Raw genomic sequence first — 13,774 nt, 5'->3', positions numbered from 1 at the left:
AACCAGAGGTGAACGCTTTACCACTGAGCCACCGTGTGCGTGGCTTTTCTCGTGGTTCTCCCGTTTCGTCCCACTTCCTTCATTCCACCATTTCAATCATTACTCATCACCACCGTTTCCTTTAGCCTAACCGGCATAACCGTTGGACGTAAAACTCAAAGATTTCATTTCATTTTTCTACTACTGAGCCACCGTGGCTCCAAAATCACGTTTTGATTCACCACAGTAGTAGGCTTGGTAACAGGAAACCTTATAGAGCAGAGAAAAGAGCAACAATCTATTTCAGACGTCCACAAGAGAATGATATCAAGTTTTATTTTGATTTTAATCTCCATTAATAGATAGGAAACATGCCCCTTAATTCTGAGTTTTTTACAAACGAGCAGGTGATACCAACAGTGCTTGACTATCATTTTCTCCTGATCATTTTTTTTCTTTTGCAACGTGTGCATAGCTTATTCTGGAGATTGAACCAATACTTTTGTTAAGCTTTGTGTACGTGAAACTAAGTACGGTTTTCAGCGAATAGGAGAACATTAGTCTTCTAAAATTTACGAGGCCAGTGTGGATGCTTACCGGCGCATATCTAACACTAGTGTTCAGAAACTTGCTTCTTCATGGACAGCTAAGACAACAGCAGTATCAGGCTGAGAAGAATAGGCAAGTAATGAAAAGGGCTTAGTTAAAAGGAAAATAAAATTATGTAGGCTACAGACTGGAAGGCAAAGCTATATATTATGGAAACTTTTGGATATTTTTCTTTTGTTAAGCAAATTTGATCTTCCATTTAATATTCATTTAGATACGGTCACTAAAAGAGTAAAGTAAGTCATGAACGAGCAAGTAAGCAGGTTAGATCTAATGGTCAGATAAATTAATTTCAAAAACCCACGGTAAGTTACGTTTCGAATGATATGAGCACATTTCTCAGAGAAGACATTTCGAAAGAAGTCTCTCAAGCTGGAATGTTTTCTGTTCTACTCTGAGTGCTCACTGAATTGTTACCACACAAGATGTGGCCAGCAGTCAAGCTCATAATAAGTATTGCAGAGATACAACACATGTTGACAGACAGAACAGTATTACAATGGTAGGTGGGCAATATTTATCAGCATTTCAAAAGGTTGCCAGAGCAATAGGTGAATTAATAACCCAGACAGTAACATTTGTCTTATGCGGCCGTTCCAGTATAATGTGGGAAGAAAAGGAGTGGCAAGAAAATGAGATATCATCCCCCAAGATACGACGGCAGGGGCGTATGTAAGGTCGTACCTTGAGGAGAGCGTCGCGTCAAATTGCTCGTGACAGCCTTAAGAACTATCTTTGTTCGAAGTAATGTGAGCAATACAATAGTGGATGTACAACACCCATATCCCACGCAACTATGCGGCGTAGACTGCTACATATGAAGTTCCATAGCAAACGACTCACTCCTCATGACACGTCACCACCAATTTCATTGCGCTTGGGCACAGGATCACGCTCATTGCACAGCGGATGATTGGAAAAGAGTTTGTTATCTGAAAAATCATGATTTTTGCTTCACCACTCGGATGAGCGCATGCGTGTGTTGCGCCAACAGCACGAATCTACTGATGTCCCGTGTATGCTGTGTAATGTATAGGCAGGTGGGAGCGGCTGTCGGGTTTGAGGGTGCTTCTGTTGGCATGAATTGGAATCATTAGTCTGCATGGACCATACTGGACATCCGTTGTGTATCTGCAAGTATTAGGGGCCATGTATATCCTACAATGCAACACTTCCACCCACACGCAGACAGTATTTTGGAGTACGACAATGCATGGTGCTGCGAGCCAGGACTGAACTTGCTTGCCTTGAGGTACATTCCAAGGTGATTGAGGTGAATTGGTTCCTAACGCATTGGATCGTTATCGTGTAGAACATCTATGAGATGTTTTCGAACGAGGTCTTCGCGCCATGGCTCCTGTACCTACATCTATGGGCTCATTGTGGGATGCCATCAGGAATATATAGTGTCAGATCCACGCCGAAACATATAGCAAAGTGCAGACTCTATGTCAGGCTGTTGTCGAGCTCGTCCTTTGAACAAAAGGTGGATCAAGAAAGTATTAAGTAGGTGGTCGCAATTTAGTTAGCAGTCAGTGTACTAGACTCTACTAAAAGTATAACAGTTTCAGATCAGTGCTCTGTTGTTTTACGGTATTTGCTAAAACTGTTGTTAAAGGAAGACTTTGGCAAAATGCAAAACTAATACAGATTATCATTGCGACTTACTGCTGTAAATTCCAGAGAAGTTGAACCTTGATATTAAGAAATGTATTGGAAATTCAACCGAGGCACAAGTAACATTCAAGAATGATATTTTTCCAAACATCTATGTACCGTGTGCCCTGATCAGTTATACGTGTGGAGTAACACTCACATACTCAATCTTCTCATATATGATTCGACAGAAACTTGCAATGATTTTGTGTCATTGTTTATTTCGCTGAATGACTGTGTGGTATTTTTACGTGGATCTTATCTGCGAACGGACATTTAGAGGATCACCTGTCAACAAAGGCGTCTTGCAGTTATTGCAGAGATGAGATGGTGTTACAAACACTCCGCTTTGCAGAAAGTATTTGTTCTTTTTTCGAACCCAGAAAGTGCTTTATACAAACCCAGACAGCAATTTAAGCTTGCTGCAAGTTGACACAAGCTTGCTGTGGCAAGGTCAATTAGCTTGCCGCAAGCTACATTATGCAAGCCAATTAGCTTGCTGCAAGCTTGTGGCAAGTTAGTTAGTTACATCTGGGCAAGGCTTGCGCAAGCTTGTCTTCACAAGTTAAACACAAGTCAAATTATCTCAAACGCAATCCAAGTATAAGCGTATTCTCATCAATGACAAGCTTTATTAAGCTTATTGCGAGCGAAAACACGCCAAACAAGTTATATGCAGTGTTGTCAGATACAGAACAACAGACTTCCCGCCCAAAGCCCTGAAATTTCCCGATCACTTGCAAAATTTCCCGCCAAGAAAGAATATCAATCATTAATTAAATAATTAATCATTATATTAATGATTTCAAATTAAAATCAAATAACTATGAACAATCAATCAGAAGTACATCTTTTCCTGCAGGAGGAGAAATCTATTATAGGGCCATCCTTCTATTTTCTAACTGTAGTTTATTTGGTATCAAGAAAATACACATTTTGTGTGTGTGTGTGTGTGCACGCTACTTCCAAGCATTATATCCTTCCCTCCTTCCCCTCTCGTATCCCTAACATTCTGTGAATGACTGCCCGTAACAACTATATTAAGTAAAGGGACATAAACCCTCCCTCCCTTCTTTCTTCTCGCAGAAAATGGATATTGGCCTGAATAACAATCAGTTCTATTTGGTTCGGTTTATTTATCTCTCTTGCTGTTTTCTAACCTTCAAAGATGGTTCTAATCTATGTACCACAGAGATGAAGACGAAGTGAGAAAGAGTAGACATGAAGAGGAAGAAGTTTTTTTCAGAATTTCCCATTTTAAACTAGAATTTCCCGCATCCCCACCAGTGCTAAGAATTTCCCGTGTTGCGGGAAATTTCCCGCCATCTGACAACACTGGTTATATGGAATATTTCAGTAAGCGAATTTAGATAAAACAGTATAATTTAACTGACAGACTAAATCTATGCTACAATATGTTTTCCCCTCCCCTTCCCTTCCCAACCCATCCCAATTATTGAAGCAAATGCACAATCGTGAAAACAGCCAAGTCTCGGATCCACTTCTACAAAACATCAAAATAAGCATATTATTACATTTTAGTTGTGCCGAGCAACGCTTTTTTTTTTTTATTTTTTAACTGCAATTTCATTCCCAGTCAAAACTGGGCGGGCCACAGAAGGTAACGCCTTCTCCGGGGCCAGGAGAAAAACAGGATTGTGAGAAGCGCCTGAGTATAGATGGGATACAGGAAGCTATTGTTTGTGGTGATGCATGTTCATCGTTATATCGTTAGATGTTGCAGATGAAGTGTAGAGTAGGAGAGATTATGGACTATAGATATGCAGATGGCTTTGATAGATGCGACGACGTGGGTTATAGGTTGCCGTGGCCTGGTCAAGTTCATGCAGTGCAAGTAGATGGTCGACTGGTGGATAGGCATGCCGTGGTCGTGTAGGAGTCTGATCGAGCAGAGCACCGAGAATTGGATGTGCCTCAGCTATACGGCTCTGTATATAGCGAGTGCGAAGACGATAAAGATGTTGTAAAAGCGTGGGTATGGTGGTATGCCGATAGACCTCCCTGGTGGGAGTATTTGCCGGTAAGAAATAAGCGGTGCGCAGAGCATGACGTTCCAGGACTTGCAATTTGCTGTAGAAGTGCTGTGGAGCAGACAACCAAGCAATATGACCATGAGTAAGAGCTGGACGGACAAAGACCTTATACGTATGGAGAAGGAGCCTGGTGTTGAGACCCCAGTTGGTGCCGCAGAGGCTGCGCAACAAATTTATTCGTCGTCGTATTTTAGTTTGTAACTGAGAAAGTTGGGCTCTCCAGGTGAGATGTTTATCAAAAATGACGCCTAGATATTTCACACTATTCGATAAGTTCAGCGGTGAACCGAGAAGCGTAAGATGGAGACGCTCAGGATTTCGTGTTAGACAAAATTTGTTGCGGCTGCGGGCAAATAAGGCCATTTGGGTTTTGGCGGGGTTTAGTTTGAGTTTCCACTTCAGACACCAGGTGACCAACTGATCGATTGCTGGTTGAAGAGTAGTGTTAATACGATCCACAGAAGAGCACAAGGCGAGATAGGCTGTGTCGTCAGCAAATTGTAGGGCATGGATGGGTGGCCGAGGTTGCGGCATATCTGCAACATATAAGATATAGAGTAAGGGGGAGAGCACGGAACCATGTGGCACCCCAGCACGAAGAACAAAATGGTGAGACTGAGCCTGGTTGATTTGTATAAAAGCTGGGCGTTGATGAAGGAAATTGGCTATGAGGCGGACGTACGGTATAGGAAGAAGATGTAGCAGTTTAAAAAGAAGGCCTTGATGCCATACCGTATCAAATGCTCGCTCAATGTCAAATGAGATTAGGACAGAAGGTAGGCGTTTGTTGAAGTGGTTGGTCAAGAGGCTCGAGAGCTTAAGCAGTTGATCCGTGGTGCTGAAAGATGGTCGGAAGCCGGCTTGCGTTGTAGGCAGATGATGATGTGTTTCTAAAAAAGGATGAAGGCGGGTGACCAAAATGCGCTCCATGGTCTTACTGAAGACGTTGGTGAGACTAATTGGGCGATATGAGCCGATATTGGTAGGATCTTTTTGTGGTTTCAGAAAAACCACAATTTTGGCGAGCTTCCAGAGAGGAGGAAAGTAGCCAGTTGTTAGAATAGTTGTGTACAACTGGGCGAGAACATGATGGAAGGCCTCTCCGGCTTGCCGAATTTGGTTGTAGGTAATAGTGTCGGCACCAGGAGCTGTATTGCGGCGTCGATGAAGCACTTTGACTATCTCAGCACTTGTTATTGGAGCTGTCAAAGGATTAGTGTGATCAATGGTATGGTCTATTGCAGGTGTAAATAACGCTCGCTCAGGATTGCCCACAGTGGTAATACGGCGGTGAGATGGATGGTAAAATACTGGAGCATTATGTGGTGTGAAGACATCCTCAAAGTAAGTAGCAAAGGCGGCCGCTTTTTCGGAATCCGTGGTAGGAACGTTGCCATCGACCAGAATAGGATATTGGGAACCTCGGCGTTGGTATGTGAGGCGTTTAAACAAGTGCCAGAATTTAGTGGCATTGGTTTCATTGCGCAACTCATTGCAAGAATTTCGCCAGTCGAGGCGTTTCCGGGCTATGATGTAGTGTTGGACCATGCGTTGGAACTGTCGATGGAGTAGGAGGAAGTGTCGATCGTGAGTTCGCCTGTATTCGGTCAGAAAGGTATGAGACCGGTGAAGTAGAGTAACTGCATGATGTGGTAAGCTCGGGCGATGCGAGTGTAAGGTACGTTTAGGAACTGCGTGTTCAGTAGCGCCTGCAATGAGGGTACTAAGAGATGTGGAGACATGGTCAATGTCAGCTAGAGACGAGACGTCGGTGGGAATAGAAGCCAATTTCTCCGTGATGTACGTTCGATATTTCTCCCAGTCAGCTTTAGCGAAATTGTAGGTCGCAGGGGAGGCTGGTGGTTCCCTGGATTGGATGTTAGATGGAGTTATTGTAAGTAGTACCGGGAGATGATCACTTCCTACAGAGCTAAGTACCTCCACAGAAGATTTGGGCAGTAGGTTGTTACTAACTATAACCACGTCAGGAGTGGTGTGACTCGCAGGCCGAGTGTGGTGTGGCAGAGGAATACAAGAACTATGGGTAGTTTGAAGGAAGTCCTGGAAACGCTGTTTTTGCGCCGCCGTGCGTGAGTGATAATTGATGTCCGCAAGAACTACGTATGATTTAAAGTTGACGTCCAAGTAAGTGAGAAACCGGTATGGCAATGGTTGAGTAGATCGTACATAGATGGTTGCTAGGGTCAGAGTAAGAGCTGGAAAATAGACGGTACTGATAACATGTTCAGAGTATTGCTCAGAATATGGTGGGATGACAAGACGACGGGGTAAGGAGTGCCTGATGGCAATAGCGGCTCCACCACGAGCAATGTTGTGAGGGAGATCACATCGGAAGAGGTGATATTGTGGAAAGTAGTACCGGTCAGTAGTTTTCAAGAAAGTTTCATTTAGGGCAAGACAGTCGACATTGAGTGAGGATGCCATGGTTTCAAGTAAAACTCGGTTTGTCTTGAGCGAGCGGATATTGGAAAATAAGAGCTTGACTACCTTCTTATTTTTGTTCCCCGCCATCTGGAACAGAAGGAGTAGACTCAGAATGGAAATGAAAGTGAGAGTAGAGGCCAGAATAAGTGGCTGCCATATGGATATTAAAGATGTCGTAGGCAGCTTTTGTTGCATGTGACAAGATGGCTTCTCGTTGGAACGGGAAGGCATTTTGCAAGACTAACGTGATAAATTGCAGGATATTTTCAACTGTAGGAGGAGGAAGCAAGGATGTTTGGGTGCCAGTTGAAGTATTGACAGGACTGGAAGAAGCGTGGAGTCGGAGCGGCACGACTGTCTCAGGTTTATCAGGCAGGGGTTTCGGTTTGGTTTTGCATTTGTAAGAGTAGGTGGGGTGGTCACCATCACAGGTGTTGCATACCGGAGGTTGTTGCAGAAGGGTGCAGTTTTTAACCTTGTGTGGGCCCTTGCAGTGTGCACATTTAGGTGGAAGAGTGCATTGAGTGGTCATATGGGAGTTATAAGTTAAGCAATTTTCGCAACGCCGTGAGAGAGGAGGTGGCGTGCGAGAGGCTTCGACGCGATGGTGACAACGATAGATAAAGACACCATTTTGAAGAAGATCGTCTATAAGCGCTTGGTTATCTGTAAGCAGTCTCACCATGTATGTAGGACCTTCGGCGTTCTTAATGCGGAGTGCACGATTCGGATGGATGTTATCGGCTTTGAGCTCTTCCAGCAATTCCTGTTCAGTAATACTAGGATCAACCCCCCGAATTACTACAGATAGTAAAGGAACACGTTTGGGTGGAGGTGGTGTTTTTAAGCCAGGAGATTGTAAGAGCTGAATTTTGGTATTGGTGCCGAACATGGCTGGTCCAACTTTGTAGATCAGATGTTGATAGAGATTTGGGTTTGTTGTTTTAAGGATAATACCATTCTGGGTTTTAATGAGTTGCTGTAAATCCAGGCGAGTGCAGTAGCGAAGCAGTTTCATATAAAAGGGTTTAATATTATGGAGAGCCGGATCTATCTGGGTAAAAAGTATGGTAGTTTGTGCAGGCGTGGCATTAGTAGCATCCATAGGTTGGTCGATGGAAGTGCTGGCAACAGAAGAAGAATCAGATGCAGTAGGTTTTGACTTAGGAGGACTCTTGAGGGCCTCAGTATAGGAAGGTTTGGAGGGGGAGCGAGAGCGCTCGCGATCCCTAGGTGGAGAGCCATCAGAAGATTGGGAGGTGCTAGCTGGTTTGGTGCGTTTTTGAGATCGTGCCACCTCTCGACGAGATTCTCTAGGTGGTGCCATTAGCGGTAGGCCTTGGTGTTTGCCCTGGGAAGAAAAGTCCGGAGTCCTAGGCATGGTCGTTTATAAGTGACTTCAGAAAGGCAGAGCCTTTCGTCCGTCGAGCGCTGCCGGGAATAAGAATAGAGATCACTAGTAGCTTCAAGTAAGTAGGCGTACCGCAAAAACACTGAGGTGCCTGCGTCACCGTCTAGATGTTAGTAAATTGCCTGGCGTTTCACAAACACAAAAGTGTAGTGCCCCGCTCAGGGTATAAGTGGACTGACAAACCGAAATTAGAGAAAAACAGCAGAACCAAGACAAGAAATCACCTGTAAACAATACAGATGATACGAGCAAAAATCTAGTAGCTGATAAATTCCCTCGAAAGATGAAAATCTTTCTCAATCCTTGGAATAGATTGAACACACTGGTCTCACAGATACACGTGCGATACCTGATCACAGCGTAGTGTGTCGAAACTCTATAGGCAAGGCTAGGAACTATATCAATAGTAGTATCGCCGAGCAACGCGCCGTTGCTTCTTACAAATATCTAATACGTTGTTATATTAGCCGCGAGTATTTGAAATTTCTACCTTTTTATATAAAAATGCAGAAAAATGTTTATACTTTAAACACAGCGTTCAAATAAAGTTTATACTGTAAGTCAAACTTGAAGCTTATATTAAAATATCTGCAACAGTTCTGTATTCTTTCGCAAAATAAGTAGGATCAAATCTGCTGCCATCTATGTTCACATTTATGCTTTATATATAAATACTATAATTCGTTATGCCTCATGGTTACCGAAATATGAGAAAATAAAGAGTGATATTATAGGTACGTGGGACTAGAGTACTAGAGTACTAGACAGCACAATTAAAAAAAATAATTAAGTTTGTCCTTTATTCAAGCTGAATGCTAACAAGACGCTAACAACGCGAACACTACCTTGTCGCCGAAAGTTAAGAGGTCAGCGTCACGTGGTTTTTGAGAACAACTGAAAATCGAACGCGCGCTGGCTTTTTACTTCAATCTAAAGAAAAGCGTCTCGCAAGTGAAGCATGGGATGCCCGCACTACAGCTTGCGCTAAGCAGAAATAAGCTTTTGTGTATAAGCCAAAGCGAAATAAAATCAAATAAAAGTGACAGGCAAGCTTGCGGTAAGCAAACATGCTGTCTGGGAAGAGTTGATCACAAAAATGAAGGAGATTTTTCCTACAGAGAATATGAAACGAGAACATGTGTTGCCGATCCCAAGAGTTTCGACTATTCGACGAACGTTTCAGCATTCTCACGTAACCCTGTATTGTTTACGCATGTTACCGTATCCAGCTGTTGTAAGTTAGTCACAAGGAAGCAGCTAATATAAAATTTACATAGATTATCATATGAGTAAATGTAGAATGAAACGAGCCCTGAGGGGTTTCTAACACCCACCGCTAATGGAAACAGTATTACAAAAAATTAAGAAAAATAGGCTAACTTCCCTCAGACCAGGTTTAAACCCACGACTAAAGTGACATTCGTTATTAACACGCTCATTAGTACACTCGGCTATGAGGGCCGATAGCATATGGCTTTGGCTTTCTGGTATATGTGTGTCATGACTCTTGGTGCGATATCACTATCGGAAAATAAGGTCAGAGGATACCAACCTCATAAGCTGAAACGTTTGGGATCCGCAAATATGTAACCAGAAGCTAGGTGTATAGCGAAAGGAAATATATGTATATGCTACTGTACATATATACTAGCATCAAATACCCGCTTCACTGGGTTAAATAAAGAAAATATATAGTAATATGTTTCGTTAGTCAGTCACTATTAATATTACGTCATTTTCGAATAATTTTTATATATCCCCTCTCCTCCACATGTTGCGTGCCACGGCATCGGAAGTGTCATTGTTCATCTCAACGACCCCGAAAATGATAAATTCGACACTGATATTGGTCATTTTATTATATATATATATATACCCCTCCCATCCCACAATTTTTGCGGGGATAAATTTCGATTTAAATGACATTAGAAGTGTCACTGTTGATCTCAGCGACAACAAAAACTATAGATTCGACACTAATATCGGTCATTTTCGATCATTTGTAAATGACTTTTGCCTCCTTTAAGTTACATCGTAGAAGTGAAATAACAAAAACCATCTCACTTTAGAACTTCATCTAGGTTGAAAATTTGATCGACATCGATCCAGTGGTTCAAGAGTTAGTAAGTTTTATGTATTTTTTTTTATATATTTCGACTCCTACGTCCTCCCATAAGTTCTAGAGTTAAAGTGATATTGCAAAAACCTCATATCTGAACCGCATCTATGTAGAAAATTTGGTTAAGATCGCTCGGGTAATTCAAGAGTTATTAAGTTTTATTTACTTTTTCTAGGTCCCCTCCTCCCGCAACCGTAAGCTGTACCAGAAACGTAAATAACTAAAAACACTTCCAGGCCAGAACTGCATCTATGTAGAAAATTTGATCGAGATCGGTCTGGCGGTTCAAGAGATTAAGAGTCAGAAATACAGTTACTTTCAATTTTATAATATATATATATATATATATATATATATATATATATATATATATATATATATATATATATATATACAAAACATCTTGTCATGTTCAAAACAATTCTGACAACACAAGTGTACCTGATAATATTTCAAGTGACGATACTTCTCTCAAACTATCTCCAAACACTTGGTGCTGAGGCATTGCACTCATATCCATGCTATAGACTTCTGTCCCAACTGAAAGAGCAGAGAGCTGATTCTCAGTCTCCTAAAAATGCAGTTTTAACATTTTTGGAATGAGCCTATAACAGATTTAGAAAATTAGAAGGTAGTTTCTTTGTTTCTAGTGAACTGCAGAAAACTCGCCTTAAGACATGAAAAAGGATTTTCTATTAATATCAAGATGAAGTGCTTCTGCTCCAATTGAGACATTTCTCTGAAAGTTCATGTTTTAAAAAAAAGTCGAAGAACTTTGGACATTCTCGATCAGCTGATTAGTTAAATAAACTTGTATATGGAAACAATTACTCTGTAGGTCAATGTCAGGATTCTGATATTCGTTTGTTCGAAGTGATTGAAACGCCACCTATCTTTTGTACTCTACCCGTAACTACTACGTTTCCATTAGAATGAAACGTGAGGTAAGCCGGAGTAGGAGCCTAGAAATTGTGTTCGTCAAATTGAAAATTAGTATAATGTAATCTCGGTATAGTTTTTGACTTAAAGTGCTCCTAGACATAAGGTAGACGGAAGAAAATGTAACAATTTTGTGTACAGTGTCAACGATATATGACTCGTCGAGAATTTGTAAGTACTAAATTTTAATCTATTTTTTTCCTCTTTTTGGCCCAATTGCTTCAAGTTTTTGGTGAGTCGTATGTCTTTGCCCACCCAACACAAGTACATACTGATCATGTGTAAAGAATGTTCCTCGAGGTACATTGGAATGTACATGATAGGTACGTGAATAGAGCAATCATGTGAAATACACATGTAAGGAATAAGGTTACTTCCGCCCAAAAGTACGTGCATGACACATACCGAGGAATGTATCTATTATGTGTATATCACGTACCGTGTATGTACTTGACACATTTACTTGGCATTGGCATGTGCCAGGAATGTACTAGGCATGTCAGTAATGTTCCTTAGGGCAGTGCTATGGAACTGGGGGTGCGAGTACTTAAATACTAAAACCTTAACGCTTCATTTTTACGTTCGAATTTAGAAGCTTGTACTTTTAAAAAAAGCCAAGCAACTAACTCTGAAAATATATGCCCTCCTCCGGCATCTGTGTGGCAATTTAACTATCTAGTAAAATACTACAGTAACATTTACGAGCGACCGAGCTCTAACCTATAATCTTAGCATTCAAACCTTTGATTTACGGTTATTTGTGATTTCACGTTTATAACAAAGACAAATATTTTTAAAAGAGTGTAGTTTAAATAAATTACTGAAATAAATATTTGTCACAAAGTTTATCCTTTTAAATTATTGTTCAAAGGCCTTTGCCTTTAGTAAGCCTTCTCCGAAATACATGCAAATGAATTGTGCTGCCATCTTTGGAGCTCTTTTAAAATACACATATATGTTTCTCGACAATGAGATCTCAGAAACTACAGGCTCTAGAAAGATGACGTTTTCACTGATCGATTGCAAATTTCATGTAGATTGTCCAGTTCTAATTGAATATTTAAAAAACATGGGCACTATTTCTTTAGTACATTTTTACGGGTACATTGGAAGTGTTGAACTTTCAAAAAAATAAAATAAAACATCACATCCTAATCATTACACATTCCAACACCACACTGTTGTATATAGCGGTTGTATATGTCTCCGGCATTTGTTTCATAGCCAAATAATAATGGAAAAGGAAGGATAACCATTTCCTGAAGGATGTCTATATTATCAGGCTGAATTTCTTTAAGGAGTTAGTTTATACTTACACTTACGTCTTCCCGAAAATTTTATTTAACGTCTAGTTTTAACGTACAGGTTTTGAACTAATTCTCTGCTGTGTAACGTCACAATATAACCATCAATGCTAATTTTATGAGGACAATTCTGCCAGTGGGGTTTAGAATGTTACAACCTAGAGAACGCATCAAACGTCAGAAAATTGCAAAATGACACACACAATATATTACAATGTGGCTAAACTCAGAAAGTGGCTATAGAAGTGAAAAGCATATGGCTAAAAAGCCACTATTGGCTCTTTGGAAATTATGTGACTAACGACGTTCTCAAAATGGCCAGATCTCGTCACAAAGTGGCTAAATTGGCAACCCTAGTCGCAATACGAAACTTACGCACAACCATGCCATGGTACATGGGGTATGTGCCATTCACATTCCTCACATTCCAGTGAAGCATATAAAAGTACCTTTCAAGTGTCAGAAATTCCTCGAAAGGCACGTACCTAGCGACACGTGCTATGCATATGAAATGTACATTTTTCAAGTACCAGGTACGTAAACGGTACATATGGAACTTAAATGGCACGTTCCTAGAATGTACCTGGTTGGGTGGGTGGTCACTAGAATAATCATATGTTGTTAAATATTTGGGGGATTAAGTTCAATTTGAGAGTATATTTGATATGAGAAACTTTTCAAAAAGAATAATCTGTAAATTCCATTTAGAATATTAAATAGTAGAATGCTAATGTGGAATAACTTCCGGACTACCAATCAAATATGGGAAAGGGTGAATTTGATTTGAATAATGTTGTTTGTGTCAGTACGTTTATTTTGTTACTGTTAAATTTATATTCGTGCTAAATTATTTATATAATAAATTGTTCATGTTGAAGGAGATTTATAATTTAAATGAAAAAAGATTACATGCCCAAACTGTTCCGCATTAAGAGAAGGATAAAAGACCCTTTCATAGGTAGTGGATTACTTGGTTTCAAGACTGCCGCTACACAATGACCAGATACGGCATCGAACCACTTAACACAATATTGGGTGTGGTAATTTCAAGTATTTCTTCAAGATTCAAAAAACAGGACATTTATTTGCTGTTTTTTCGTTTTGGGACCCTAAAACTTTCAACGAAGATACAGAACTTCCAGACACGGCTTTCAATAAATTTAGATACTTTCTGAAGAAATTCAGTAAAAAAGTTTCTGAGGATTCTGTCAAAGATCTCTTGGACTTTTCAAGGAAGTGTGAATCCTTGAAAGTCAGT

Source organism: Thermobia domestica, chromosome 14 (genome assembly GCF_964235325.1).
Source record: "Thermobia domestica chromosome 14, izTheDome1.hap1.1, whole genome shotgun sequence".
NCBI classification, from domain to species: domain Eukaryota; kingdom Metazoa; phylum Arthropoda; class Insecta; order Zygentoma; family Lepismatidae; genus Thermobia; species Thermobia domestica.
This window is presented reverse-complemented; position numbering follows the sequence as displayed.